Genomic DNA, 9,653 nt, shown 5'->3' on the forward strand with positions numbered 1-9,653 from the left:
TGTATTTCGCAGTTGTTGGAAAACAGAGCAAAATCGAATGAAACGGCGACGAAAAGCCTACCACACTCGGTATTCCCAGCCGGTCACCCATGCAAGTACTAACCGAGCCCGACATTGCTTAACTTCCGAGATCGAACGAGATCGGGTGCATTCAACGTGGTATGGTTGTAGGCGATAAAGTAGTAGTCTATTCGGCTATTTGTATTTAGCAGTTGTTGGAAAACAGAGCAAAATCGAATGAAACGGCGACGAAAAGCCTACGACACTCGGTATTCCCAGCCGGTCACCCATGCAAGTACTAACCGAGCCAGATATTGCTTAACTTCCAACATCGAACGATAACGGGTGCATTCAACGTGGTATGGTTGTAGGCGATAAAGTAGTAGTCTATTCGGCTATTTGTATTTCGCAGTTGTTGGAAAACAGAGCAAAATCGAATGAAACGGCGACGAAAAGCCTACGACACTCGGTATTCCCAGCCGGTCACCCATGCAAGTACTAACCGAGCCCGACATTGCTTAACTTCCGAGATCGAACGAGATCGGGTGCATTCAACGTGGTATGGTTGTAGGCGATAAAGTAGTAGTCTATTCGGCTATTTGTATTTAGCAGTTGTTGGAAAACAGAGCAAAATCGAATGAAACGGCGACGAAAAGCCTACGACACTCGGTATTCCCAGCCGGTCACCCATGCAAGTACTAACCGAGCCAGACATTGCTTAACTTCCGAGATCGAACGAGATCGGGTGCATTCAACGTGGTATGGTTGTATGCGATAAAGTAGTTGTCTATTCGGCTATTTGTATTTTGCAGTTGTTGGAAAATAGAGCAAAATCGAATGAAACGGCGACGAAAAGCCTACGACACTCGGTATTCCCAGCCGGTCACCCATGCAAGTACTAACCGAGCCCGACATTGCTTAACTTCCGAGATCGAACGATAACGGGTGCATTCAACGTGGTATGCTTGTAGGCGATAAAGTAGTAGTCTATTCGGCTATTTGTATTTCGCAGTTGTTGGAAAACAGAGCAAAATCGAATGAAACGGCGACGAAAAGCCTACGACACTCGGTATTCCCAGCCGGTCACCCATGCAAGTACTAACCAAGCCCGTCATTGCTTAACTTCCGAGATCGAACAAGATCGGGAGCATTCAACGTGGTATGGTTGTAGGCGATGAAGTAGTAGTCTATTCGGCTATTTGTATTTCGCAGTTGTTAGAAAACACAGCAAAATCGAATGAAACGACGACGAAAAGCTTACGACACTCGGTATTCCCAGCCTGTCACCCATGCAAGTACTAACCGAACCCGACATTGCTCAACTTCCGAGATCGACGAGATCGGGTGCATTCAACGTGGTATGGTTGTAGGCGATAAAGTAGTAGTCTATTCGGCTATTTGTATTTCGCAGTTGTTGGAAAACAGAGCAAAATCGAATGAAACGGCGACGAAAAGCCTACGACACTCGGTATTCCCAGCCGGTCACCCATGCAAGTACATACATGCAACTGACATTGCTTAACTTCCGAGATCGAACGATAACGGGTGCATTCAACGTGGTGTGGTTGTAGGCGATAAAGTAGTAGTCTATTCGGCTATTTGTATTTTGCAGTTGTTGGAAAACAGAGCAAAATCGAATGAAACGGCGACAAAAAGACTACGACACTCGGTATTCCCAGCCGGTCACCCATGCAAGTACTAACCGAGCCCGACATTGCTTAACTTCCGAGATCGAACGAGATCGGGTGCATTCAACGTGGTATAGTTGTAGGCGATAAAGTAGTAGTCTATTCGGCTATTTGTATTTCGCAGTTGTTGGAAAACAGAGCAAAATCGAATGAAACGGCGACGAAAAGCCTACGACACTCGGTATTCCCAGCCGGTCACCCATGCAAGTAGTAACCGAGCCCGACATTGCTTAACTTCCGAGATCGAACGATAACGGGTGCATTCAACGTGGTATGGTTGTAGGCGATAAAGTAGTAGTGTATTCGGCTATTTGTATTTCGCAGTTGTTGGAAAACAGAGCAAAATCGAATGAAACGGCGACAAAAAGCCCACGACACTCGGTATTCCCAGCCGGTCACCCATGCAAGTACTAACCAAGCCCGACATTGCTTAACTTCCGAGATCGAACGAGATCGGGTGCATTCAACGTGGTATGGTTGTAGGCGATAAAGTAGTAGTCTATTCGGCTATTTGTATTTCGCAGTTGTTGGAAAACAGAGCAAAATCGAATGAAACGGCGACAAAAAGCCTACGACACTCGGTATTCCCAGCCGGTCACCCATGCAAGTACTAACCGAGCCCGACATTGCTTAACTTCCGAGATCGAACGAGATCGGGTGCATTCAACGTGGTATGGTTTTAGGCGATAAAGAAGTAGTCTATTCGGCTATTTGTATTTCGCAGTTGTTGGAAAACAGAGCAAAATCGAATGAAACGGCGACGAAAAGCCTACGACACTCGGTATTCCCAGCCGGTCAGCCATGCAAGTACTAACCGAGCCCGACATTGCTTAACTTCCGAGATCGAACGAGATCGGGTGCATTCAACGTGGTATGGTTGTAGGCGATAAAGTAGTAGTCTATTCGGCTATTTGTATTTCGCAGTTGTTGGAAAACAGAGCAAAATCGAATGAAACGGCGACGAAAAGCCTACGACACTCGGTATTCCCAGCTGGACACCCATGCAAGTACTAACCGAGCCCGACATTGCTTAACTTCCGAGATCGAACGAGATCGAGTGCATTCAACGTGGTATGGTTGTAGGCGATAAAGTAGTAGTCTATTCGGCTATTTGTATTTTGCAGTTGTTGGAAAACAGAGCAAAATCGAATGAAGCGGCGACGAAAAGCCTACGACACTCGGTATTCCCTGCCGGTCACCCATGCAAGTACTAACCGAGCCCGACATTGCTTAACTTCCGAGATCGAACGAGATCGGGTGCATTCAACGTGGTATGGTTGTAGTCGATAAAGTAGTAGTCTGTTCTGTTATTTGTATTTTGCAGTTGTTAGAAAACAGAGAAAAAACGAATGGAACGGCGACGAAAAAAAAGCCTACGACACTCGGTATTCCCAGCCGGTCACCCATGCAAGTACTAACCGAGCCCGACATTGCTTAACTTCCGGGATCGAACGAGATCGGGTGCATTCAACGTGGTATGGTTGTAGGCAATAAAGTAGTAGTCTATTCGGCTATTTGTATTTCGCAGTTGTTGGAAAACAGAGCAAAATCGAATGAAACGGCGACGAAAAGCCTACGACACTCGGTATTCCCAGCCGGTCACCCATGCAAGTACTAACCGAGCCCGACATTGCTTAACTTCCGAGATCGAACGAGATCGGGTGCATTCAACGTGGTATGGTTGTAGGCGATAAAGTAGTAGTCTATTCGGCTATTTGTATTTAGCAGTTGTTGGAAAACAGAGCAAAATCGAATGAAACGGCGACGAAAAGCCTACGACACTCGGTATTCTCAGCCGGTCACCCATGCAAGTACTAACCGAGCCAGATATTGCTTAACTTCCGACATCGAACGATAACGGGTGCATTCAACGTGGTAGGGTTGTAGGCGATAAAGTAGTAGTCTATTCGGCTATTTGTATTTCGCAGTTGTTGGAAAACAGAGCAAAATCGAATGAAACGGCGACGAAAAGCCTACGACACTCGGTATTCCCAGCCGGTCACCCATGCAAGTACTAACCGAGCCCGACATTGCTTAACTTCCGAGATCGAACGAGATCGGGTGCATTCAACGTGGTATGGTTGTAGGCGATAAAGTAGTAGTCTATTCGGCTATTTGTATTTAGCAGTTGTTGGAAAACAGAGCAAAATCGAATGAAACGGCGACAAAAAGCCTACGACACTCGGTATTCCCAGCCGGTCACCCATGCAAGTACTAACCGAGCCCGACATTGCTTAACTTCCGAGATCGAACGAGATCGGGTGCATTCAACGTGGTATGGTTGTAGGCGATAAAGAAGTAGTCTATTCGGCTATTTGTATTTCGCAGTTGTTGGAAAACAGAGCAAAATCGAATGAAACGGCGACGAAAAGCCTACGACACTCGGTATTCCCAGCCGGTCACCCATGCAAGTACTAACCGAGCCCGACATTGCTTAACTTCCGAGATCGAACGAGATCGGGTGCATTCAACGTGGTATGGTTGTAGGCGATAAAGTAGTAGTCTATTCGGCTATTTGTATTTCGCAGTTGTTGGAAAACAGAGCAAAATCGAATGAAACGGCGACGAAAAGCCTACGACACTCGGTATTCCCAGCCGGTCACCCATGCAAGTACTAACCGAGCCCGACATTGCTTAACTTCCGAGATCGAACGAGATCGGGTGCATTCAACGTGGTATGGTTGTAGGCGATAAAGTAGTAGTCTATTCGGCTATTTGTATTTTGCAGTTGTTGGAAAACAGAGCAAAATCGAATGAAACGGCGACGAAAAGCCTACGACACTCAGTATTCCCAGCCGGTCACCCATGCAAGTACTAACCGAGCCCGACATTGCTTAACTTCCGAGATCGAACGAGATCGGGTGCATTCAACGTGGTATGGTTGTAGGCGATAAAGTAGTAGTCTATTCGGCTATTTGTATTTCGCAGTTGTTGGAAAACAGAGCAAAATCGAATGAAACGGCGACGAAAAGCCTACGACACTCGGTATTCCCAGCCGGTCACCCATGCAAGTACTAACCGAGCCCGACATTGCTTAACTTCCGAGATCAAACGAGATCGGGTGCATTCAACGTGGTATGGTTGTAGGCGATAAAGTAGTAGTCTATTCGGCTATTTGTATTTCGCAGTTGTTGGAAAACAGAGCAAAATCGAATGAAACGGCGACAAAAAGCCTACGACACTCGGTATTCCCAGCCGGTCACCCATGCAAGTACTAACCGAGCCCGACATTGCTTAACTTCCGAGATCGAACGAGATCGGGTGCATTCAACGTGGTATGGTTTTAGGCGATAAAGAAGTAGTCTATTCGGCTATTTGTATTTCGCAGTTGTTGGAAAACAGAGCAAAATCGAATGAAACGGCGACGAAAAGCCTACGACACTCGGTATTCCCAGCCGGTCAGCCTTGCAAGTACTAACCGAGCCCGACATTGCTTAACTTCCGAGATCGAACGAGATCGGGTGCATTCAACGTGGTATGGTTGTAGGCGATAAAGTAGTAGTCTATTCGGCTATTTGTATTTCGCAGTTGTTGGAAAACAGAGCAAAATCGAATGAAACGGCGACGAAAAGCCTACGACACTCGGTATTCCCAGCTGGACACCCATGCAAGTACTAACCGAGCCCGACATTGCTTAACTTCCGAGATCGAACGAGAACGAGTGCATTCAACGTGGTATGGTTGTAGGCGATAAAGTAGTAGTCTATTCGGCTATTTGTATTTTGCAGTTGTTGGAAAACAGAGCAAAATCGAATGAAGCGGCGACGAAAAGCCTACGACACTCGGTATTCCCAGCCGGTCACCCATGCAAGTACTAACCGAGCCCGACATTGCTTAACTTCCGAGATCGAACGAGATCGGGTGCATTCAACGTGGTATGGTTGTAGTCGATAAAGTAGTAGTCTGTTCTGTTATTTGTATTTTGCAGTTGTTAGAAAACAGAGAAAAAACGAATGGAACGGCGACGAAAAAAAAGCCTACGACACTCGGTATTCCCAGCCGGTCACCCATGCAAGTACTAACCGAGCCCGACATTGCTTAACTTCCGGGATCGAACGAGATCGGGTGCATTCAACGTGGTATGATTGTAGGCAATAAAGTAGTAGTCTATTCGGCTTTTTGTATTTCGCAGTTGTTGGAAAACAGAGCAAAATCGAATGAAACGGCGAATAAAAGCCTACGACACTCGGTATTCTCAGCCGGTCACCCATGCAAGTACTAACCGAGCCCGACATTGCTTAACTTCCGAGATCGAACGAGATCGGGTGCATTCAACGTGGTATGGTTGTAGGCGATAAAGTAGTAGTCTATTCGGCTATTTGTATTTAGCAGTTGTTATAAAACAGAGCAAAATCGAATGAAACGTGGACGAAAAGCCTACGACACTCGGTATTCTCAGCCGGTCACCCATGCAAGTACTAACCGAGCCAGATATTGCTTAACTTCCGACATCGAACGATAACGGGTGCATTCAACGTGGTATGGTTGTAGGCGATAAAGTAGTAGTCTATTCGGCTATTTGTATTTCGCAGTTGTTGGAAAACAGAGCAAAATCGAATGAAACGGCGACGAAAAGCCTACGACACTCGGTATTCCCAGCCGGTCACCCATGCAAGTACTAACCGAGCCCGACATTGCTTAACTTCCGAGATCGAACGAGATCGGGTGCATTCAACGTGGTATGGTTGTAGGCGATAAAGTAGTAGTCTATTCGGCTATTTGTATTTAGCAGTTGTTGGAAAACAGAGCAAAATCGAATAAAACGGCGACAAAAAGCCTACGACCCTCGGTATTCCCAGCCGGTCACCCATGCAAGTACTAACCGAGCCCGACATTGCTTAACTTCCGAGATCGAACGAGATCGGGTGCATTCAACGTGGTATGGTTGTAGGCGATAAAGAAGTAGTCTATTCGGCTATTTGTATTTCGCAGTTGTTGGAAAACAGAGCAAAATCGAATGAAACGGCGACGAAAAGCCTACGACACTCGGTATTCCCAGCCGGTCACCCATGCAAGTACTAACCGAGCCCGACATTGCTTAACTTCCGAGATCGAACGAGATCGGGTGCATTCAACGTGGTATGGTTGTAGGCGATAAAGTAGTAGTCTATTCGGCTATTTGTATTTCGCAGTTGTTGGAAAACAGAGCAAAATCGAATGAAACGGCGACGGAAAGCCTACGACACTCGGTATTCCCAGCCGGTCACCCATGCAAGTACTAACCGAGCCCGACATTGCTTAACTTCCGAGATCGAACGAGATCGAGTGCATTCAACGTGGTATGGTTGTAGGCGATAAAGTAGTAGTCTATTCGGCTATTTGTATTTTGCAGTTTTTGGAAAACAGAGCAAAATCGAATGAAACGGCGACGAAAAGCCTACGACACTCAGTATTCCCAGCCGGTCACCCATGCAAGTACTAACCGAGCCCGACATTGCTTAACTTCCGAGATCGAACGAGATCGGGTGCATTCAACGTGGTATGGTTGTAGGCGATAAAGAAGTAGTCTATTCGGCTATTTGTATTTCGCAGTTGTTGGAAAACAGAGCAAAATCGAATGAAACGGCGACAAAAAGCCTACGACACTCGGTATTCCCAGCCGGTCACCCATGCAAGTACTAACCGAGCCCGACATTGCTTAACTTCCGAGATCGAACGAGATCGGGTGCATTCAACGTGGTATGGTTGTAGGCGATAAAGAAGTAGTCTATTCGGCTATTTGTATTTCGCAGTTGTTGGAAAACAGAGCAAAATCGAATGAAACGGCGACGAAAAGCCTACGACACTCGGTATTCCCAGCCGGTCACCCATGCAAGTACTAACCGAGCCCGACATTGCTTAACTTCTGAGATCGAACGAGATCGGGTGCATTCAACGTGGTATGGTTGTAGGCGATAAAGTAGTAGTCTATTCGGCTATTTGTATTTCGCAGTTGTTGGAAAACAGAGCAAAATCGAATGAAACGGCGACGAAAAGCCTACGACACTCGGTATTCCCAGCCGGTCACCCATGCAAGTACTAACCGAGCCCGACATTGCTTAACTTCCGAGATCGAACGAGATCGAGTGCATTCAACGTGGTATGGTTGTAGGCGATAAAGTAGTAGTCTATTCGGCTATTTGTATTTTGCAGTTGTTGGAAAACAGAGCAAAATCGAATGAAGCGGCGACGAAAAGCCTACGACACTCGGTATTCCCAGCCGGTCACCCATGCAAGTACTAACCGAGCCCGACATTGCTTCTTCCGAGATCGAACGAGATCGGGTGCATTCAACGTGGTATGGTTGTAGTCGATAAAGTAGTAGTCTGTTCTGCTATTTGTATTTTGCAGTTGTTAGAAAACAGAGAAAAAACGAATGGAACGGCGACGAAAAAAAAGCCTACGACACTCGGTATTCCCAGCCGGTCACCCATGCAAGTACTAACCGAGCCCGACATTGCTTAACTTCCGGGATCGAACGAGATCGGGTGCATTCAACGTGGTATGGTTGTAGGCAATAAAGTAGTAGTCTATTTGGCTATTTGTATTTCGCAGTTGTTGGAAAACAGAGCAAAATCGAATGAAACGGCGACGAAAAGCCTACGACACTCGGTATTCCCAGCCGGTCACCCATGCAAGTACTAACCGAGCCCGACATTGCTTAACTTCCGAGATCGAACGAGATCGGGTGCATTCAACGTGGTATGGTTGTAGGCGATAAAGTAGTAGTCTATTCGGCTATTTGTATTTAGCAGTTGTTGGAAAACAGAGCAAAATCGAATGAAACGGCGACGAAAAGCCTACGACACTCGGTATTCCCAGCCGGTCACCCATGCAAGTACTAACCGAGCCAGATATTGCTTAACTTCCAACATCGAACGATAACGGGTGCATTCAACGTGGTATGGTTGTAGGCGATAAAGTAGTAGTCTATTCGGCTATTTGTATTTCGCAGTTGTTGGAAAACAGAGCAAAATCGAATGAAACGGCGACGAAAAGCCTACGACACTCGGTATTCCCAGCCGGTCACCCATGCAAGTACTAACCGAGCCCGACATTGCTTAACTTCCGAGATCGAACGAGATCGGGTGCATTCAACGTGGTATGGTTGTAGGCGATAAAGTAGTAGTCTATTCGGCTATTTGTATTTAGCAGTTGTTGGAAAACAGAGCAAAATCGAATAAAACGGCGACAAAAAGCCTACGACCCTCGGTATTCCCAGCCGGTCACCCATGCAAGTACTAACCGAGCCCGACATTGCTTAACTTCCGAGATCGAACGAGATCGGGTGCATTCAACGTGGTATGGTTGTAGGCGATAAAGAAGTAGTCTATTCGGCTATTTGTATTTCGCAGTTGTTGGAAAACAGAGCAAAATCGAATGAAACGGCGACGAAAAGCCTACGACACTCGGTATTCCCAGCCGGTCACCCATGCAAGTACTAACCGAGCCCGACATTGCTTAACTTCCGAGATCGAACGAGATCGGGTGCATTCAACGTGGTATGGTTGTAGGCGATAAAGTAGTAGTCTATTCGGCTATTTGTATTTCGCAGTTGTTGGAAAACAGAGCAAAATCGAATGAAACGGCGACGGAAAGCCTACGACACTCGGTATTCCCAGCCGGTCACCCATGCAAGTACTAACCGAGCCCGACATTGCTTAACTTCCGAGATCGAACGAGATCGAGTGCATTCAACGTGGTATGGTTGTAGGCGATAAAGTAGTAGTCTATTCGGCTATTTGTATTTTGCAGTTTTTGGAAAACAGAGCAAAATCGAATGAAACGGCGACGAAAAGCCTACGACACTCAGTATTCCCAGCCGGTCACCCATGCAAGTACTAACCGAGCCCGACATTGCTTAACTTCCGAGATCGAACGAGATCGGGTGCATTCAACGTGGTATGGTTGTAGGCGATAAAGAAGTAGTCTATTCGGCTATTTGTATTTCGCAGTTGTTGGAAAACAGAGCAAAATCGAATGAAA

At 46.5% G+C, this 9,653-nt stretch overlaps 37 non-coding genes and 10 pseudogenes across 37 annotated transcripts; all 47 read right to left on the bottom strand.

Annotated features, from left to right (window-relative positions):
* Nucleotides 1-54: 54 nt before the first annotated feature.
* On the bottom strand, nucleotides 55-173 carry LOC144414443 (5S ribosomal RNA). Its single transcript, XR_013470333.1, has one exon. It is a non-coding gene; the product is annotated as a 5S ribosomal RNA (ribosomal RNA).
* An 81-nt stretch (nucleotides 174-254) lies between these two features.
* LOC144413091 (5S ribosomal RNA) lies at nucleotides 255-373 on the bottom strand (annotated as a pseudogene).
* Nucleotides 374-454: 81 nt separating this feature from the next.
* Nucleotides 455-573, bottom strand: LOC144413928 (5S ribosomal RNA). The gene has a single exon (XR_013469818.1). It is a non-coding gene; the product is annotated as a 5S ribosomal RNA (ribosomal RNA).
* Nucleotides 574-654: 81 nt separating this feature from the next.
* Nucleotides 655-773, bottom strand: LOC144417471 (5S ribosomal RNA; annotated as a pseudogene).
* Nucleotides 774-854: 81 nt separating this feature from the next.
* LOC144411942 (5S ribosomal RNA) lies at nucleotides 855-973 on the bottom strand (annotated as a pseudogene).
* Nucleotides 974-1,054: 81 nt separating this feature from the next.
* Nucleotides 1,055-1,173, bottom strand: LOC144416982 (5S ribosomal RNA). Its single transcript, XR_013472874.1, has one exon. It is a non-coding gene; the product is annotated as a 5S ribosomal RNA (ribosomal RNA).
* Nucleotides 1,174-1,254: 81 nt separating this feature from the next.
* LOC144413002 (5S ribosomal RNA) lies at nucleotides 1,255-1,372 on the bottom strand (annotated as a pseudogene).
* A 282-nt stretch (nucleotides 1,373-1,654) lies between these two features.
* LOC144415880 (5S ribosomal RNA) lies at nucleotides 1,655-1,773 on the bottom strand. Its single transcript, XR_013471774.1, has one exon. It is a non-coding gene; the product is annotated as a 5S ribosomal RNA (ribosomal RNA).
* An 81-nt stretch (nucleotides 1,774-1,854) lies between these two features.
* Nucleotides 1,855-1,973, bottom strand: LOC144411937 (5S ribosomal RNA; annotated as a pseudogene).
* An 81-nt stretch (nucleotides 1,974-2,054) lies between these two features.
* Nucleotides 2,055-2,173, bottom strand: LOC144414594 (5S ribosomal RNA). Its single transcript, XR_013470484.1, has one exon. It is a non-coding gene; the product is annotated as a 5S ribosomal RNA (ribosomal RNA).
* Nucleotides 2,174-2,254: 81 nt separating this feature from the next.
* Nucleotides 2,255-2,373, bottom strand: LOC144416590 (5S ribosomal RNA). Its single transcript, XR_013472483.1, has one exon. It is a non-coding gene; the product is annotated as a 5S ribosomal RNA (ribosomal RNA).
* An 81-nt stretch (nucleotides 2,374-2,454) lies between these two features.
* Nucleotides 2,455-2,573, bottom strand: LOC144415766 (5S ribosomal RNA). Its single transcript, XR_013471659.1, has one exon. It is a non-coding gene; the product is annotated as a 5S ribosomal RNA (ribosomal RNA).
* Nucleotides 2,574-2,654: 81 nt separating this feature from the next.
* On the bottom strand, nucleotides 2,655-2,773 carry LOC144415920 (5S ribosomal RNA). The gene has a single exon (XR_013471814.1). It is a non-coding gene; the product is annotated as a 5S ribosomal RNA (ribosomal RNA).
* Nucleotides 2,774-2,854: 81 nt separating this feature from the next.
* LOC144416512 (5S ribosomal RNA) lies at nucleotides 2,855-2,973 on the bottom strand. Its single transcript, XR_013472405.1, has one exon. It is a non-coding gene; the product is annotated as a 5S ribosomal RNA (ribosomal RNA).
* Nucleotides 2,974-3,058: 85 nt separating this feature from the next.
* Nucleotides 3,059-3,177, bottom strand: LOC144416336 (5S ribosomal RNA). The gene has a single exon (XR_013472229.1). It is a non-coding gene; the product is annotated as a 5S ribosomal RNA (ribosomal RNA).
* Nucleotides 3,178-3,258: 81 nt separating this feature from the next.
* On the bottom strand, nucleotides 3,259-3,377 carry LOC144413930 (5S ribosomal RNA). The gene has a single exon (XR_013469820.1). It is a non-coding gene; the product is annotated as a 5S ribosomal RNA (ribosomal RNA).
* Nucleotides 3,378-3,458: 81 nt separating this feature from the next.
* On the bottom strand, nucleotides 3,459-3,577 carry LOC144413100 (5S ribosomal RNA; annotated as a pseudogene).
* An 81-nt stretch (nucleotides 3,578-3,658) lies between these two features.
* Nucleotides 3,659-3,777, bottom strand: LOC144413931 (5S ribosomal RNA). The gene has a single exon (XR_013469821.1). It is a non-coding gene; the product is annotated as a 5S ribosomal RNA (ribosomal RNA).
* An 81-nt stretch (nucleotides 3,778-3,858) lies between these two features.
* LOC144413932 (5S ribosomal RNA) lies at nucleotides 3,859-3,977 on the bottom strand. Its single transcript, XR_013469822.1, has one exon. It is a non-coding gene; the product is annotated as a 5S ribosomal RNA (ribosomal RNA).
* An 81-nt stretch (nucleotides 3,978-4,058) lies between these two features.
* LOC144413933 (5S ribosomal RNA) lies at nucleotides 4,059-4,177 on the bottom strand. Its single transcript, XR_013469823.1, has one exon. It is a non-coding gene; the product is annotated as a 5S ribosomal RNA (ribosomal RNA).
* Nucleotides 4,178-4,258: 81 nt separating this feature from the next.
* Nucleotides 4,259-4,377, bottom strand: LOC144413934 (5S ribosomal RNA). The gene has a single exon (XR_013469824.1). It is a non-coding gene; the product is annotated as a 5S ribosomal RNA (ribosomal RNA).
* Nucleotides 4,378-4,458: 81 nt separating this feature from the next.
* LOC144415157 (5S ribosomal RNA) lies at nucleotides 4,459-4,577 on the bottom strand. Its single transcript, XR_013471049.1, has one exon. It is a non-coding gene; the product is annotated as a 5S ribosomal RNA (ribosomal RNA).
* An 81-nt stretch (nucleotides 4,578-4,658) lies between these two features.
* LOC144414481 (5S ribosomal RNA) lies at nucleotides 4,659-4,777 on the bottom strand. The gene has a single exon (XR_013470371.1). It is a non-coding gene; the product is annotated as a 5S ribosomal RNA (ribosomal RNA).
* Nucleotides 4,778-4,858: 81 nt separating this feature from the next.
* Nucleotides 4,859-4,977, bottom strand: LOC144416591 (5S ribosomal RNA). The gene has a single exon (XR_013472484.1). It is a non-coding gene; the product is annotated as a 5S ribosomal RNA (ribosomal RNA).
* An 81-nt stretch (nucleotides 4,978-5,058) lies between these two features.
* On the bottom strand, nucleotides 5,059-5,177 carry LOC144416989 (5S ribosomal RNA). Its single transcript, XR_013472881.1, has one exon. It is a non-coding gene; the product is annotated as a 5S ribosomal RNA (ribosomal RNA).
* Nucleotides 5,178-5,258: 81 nt separating this feature from the next.
* Nucleotides 5,259-5,377, bottom strand: LOC144417495 (5S ribosomal RNA; annotated as a pseudogene).
* Nucleotides 5,378-5,458: 81 nt separating this feature from the next.
* Nucleotides 5,459-5,577, bottom strand: LOC144415300 (5S ribosomal RNA). The gene has a single exon (XR_013471192.1). It is a non-coding gene; the product is annotated as a 5S ribosomal RNA (ribosomal RNA).
* An 85-nt stretch (nucleotides 5,578-5,662) lies between these two features.
* LOC144416808 (5S ribosomal RNA) lies at nucleotides 5,663-5,781 on the bottom strand. The gene has a single exon (XR_013472701.1). It is a non-coding gene; the product is annotated as a 5S ribosomal RNA (ribosomal RNA).
* Nucleotides 5,782-5,862: 81 nt separating this feature from the next.
* Nucleotides 5,863-5,981, bottom strand: LOC144414516 (5S ribosomal RNA). The gene has a single exon (XR_013470406.1). It is a non-coding gene; the product is annotated as a 5S ribosomal RNA (ribosomal RNA).
* Nucleotides 5,982-6,062: 81 nt separating this feature from the next.
* LOC144413075 (5S ribosomal RNA) lies at nucleotides 6,063-6,181 on the bottom strand (annotated as a pseudogene).
* An 81-nt stretch (nucleotides 6,182-6,262) lies between these two features.
* On the bottom strand, nucleotides 6,263-6,381 carry LOC144413935 (5S ribosomal RNA). Its single transcript, XR_013469825.1, has one exon. It is a non-coding gene; the product is annotated as a 5S ribosomal RNA (ribosomal RNA).
* Nucleotides 6,382-6,462: 81 nt separating this feature from the next.
* Nucleotides 6,463-6,581, bottom strand: LOC144415195 (5S ribosomal RNA). Its single transcript, XR_013471087.1, has one exon. It is a non-coding gene; the product is annotated as a 5S ribosomal RNA (ribosomal RNA).
* An 81-nt stretch (nucleotides 6,582-6,662) lies between these two features.
* On the bottom strand, nucleotides 6,663-6,781 carry LOC144413936 (5S ribosomal RNA). Its single transcript, XR_013469826.1, has one exon. It is a non-coding gene; the product is annotated as a 5S ribosomal RNA (ribosomal RNA).
* An 81-nt stretch (nucleotides 6,782-6,862) lies between these two features.
* On the bottom strand, nucleotides 6,863-6,981 carry LOC144414876 (5S ribosomal RNA). The gene has a single exon (XR_013470767.1). It is a non-coding gene; the product is annotated as a 5S ribosomal RNA (ribosomal RNA).
* An 81-nt stretch (nucleotides 6,982-7,062) lies between these two features.
* LOC144415158 (5S ribosomal RNA) lies at nucleotides 7,063-7,181 on the bottom strand. The gene has a single exon (XR_013471050.1). It is a non-coding gene; the product is annotated as a 5S ribosomal RNA (ribosomal RNA).
* An 81-nt stretch (nucleotides 7,182-7,262) lies between these two features.
* On the bottom strand, nucleotides 7,263-7,381 carry LOC144413937 (5S ribosomal RNA). Its single transcript, XR_013469827.1, has one exon. It is a non-coding gene; the product is annotated as a 5S ribosomal RNA (ribosomal RNA).
* An 81-nt stretch (nucleotides 7,382-7,462) lies between these two features.
* Nucleotides 7,463-7,581, bottom strand: LOC144416005 (5S ribosomal RNA). Its single transcript, XR_013471899.1, has one exon. It is a non-coding gene; the product is annotated as a 5S ribosomal RNA (ribosomal RNA).
* Nucleotides 7,582-7,662: 81 nt separating this feature from the next.
* LOC144414877 (5S ribosomal RNA) lies at nucleotides 7,663-7,781 on the bottom strand. Its single transcript, XR_013470768.1, has one exon. It is a non-coding gene; the product is annotated as a 5S ribosomal RNA (ribosomal RNA).
* Nucleotides 7,782-7,862: 81 nt separating this feature from the next.
* On the bottom strand, nucleotides 7,863-7,979 carry LOC144412153 (5S ribosomal RNA; annotated as a pseudogene).
* Nucleotides 7,980-8,064: 85 nt separating this feature from the next.
* Nucleotides 8,065-8,183, bottom strand: LOC144416338 (5S ribosomal RNA). Its single transcript, XR_013472230.1, has one exon. It is a non-coding gene; the product is annotated as a 5S ribosomal RNA (ribosomal RNA).
* Nucleotides 8,184-8,264: 81 nt separating this feature from the next.
* LOC144413938 (5S ribosomal RNA) lies at nucleotides 8,265-8,383 on the bottom strand. Its single transcript, XR_013469828.1, has one exon. It is a non-coding gene; the product is annotated as a 5S ribosomal RNA (ribosomal RNA).
* Nucleotides 8,384-8,464: 81 nt separating this feature from the next.
* On the bottom strand, nucleotides 8,465-8,583 carry LOC144413092 (5S ribosomal RNA; annotated as a pseudogene).
* An 81-nt stretch (nucleotides 8,584-8,664) lies between these two features.
* Nucleotides 8,665-8,783, bottom strand: LOC144413939 (5S ribosomal RNA). Its single transcript, XR_013469829.1, has one exon. It is a non-coding gene; the product is annotated as a 5S ribosomal RNA (ribosomal RNA).
* An 81-nt stretch (nucleotides 8,784-8,864) lies between these two features.
* Nucleotides 8,865-8,983, bottom strand: LOC144415196 (5S ribosomal RNA). The gene has a single exon (XR_013471088.1). It is a non-coding gene; the product is annotated as a 5S ribosomal RNA (ribosomal RNA).
* An 81-nt stretch (nucleotides 8,984-9,064) lies between these two features.
* Nucleotides 9,065-9,183, bottom strand: LOC144413941 (5S ribosomal RNA). Its single transcript, XR_013469831.1, has one exon. It is a non-coding gene; the product is annotated as a 5S ribosomal RNA (ribosomal RNA).
* An 81-nt stretch (nucleotides 9,184-9,264) lies between these two features.
* LOC144414878 (5S ribosomal RNA) lies at nucleotides 9,265-9,383 on the bottom strand. Its single transcript, XR_013470769.1, has one exon. It is a non-coding gene; the product is annotated as a 5S ribosomal RNA (ribosomal RNA).
* Nucleotides 9,384-9,464: 81 nt separating this feature from the next.
* LOC144415160 (5S ribosomal RNA) lies at nucleotides 9,465-9,583 on the bottom strand. Its single transcript, XR_013471052.1, has one exon. It is a non-coding gene; the product is annotated as a 5S ribosomal RNA (ribosomal RNA).
* Between the last annotated feature and the right edge of the window lie 70 nt (nucleotides 9,584-9,653).

Source organism: Styela clava, chromosome 15, assembly GCF_964204865.1.
Source record: "Styela clava chromosome 15, kaStyClav1.hap1.2, whole genome shotgun sequence".
Taxonomy (NCBI): Eukaryota; Metazoa; Chordata; class Ascidiacea; order Stolidobranchia; family Styelidae; genus Styela; species Styela clava.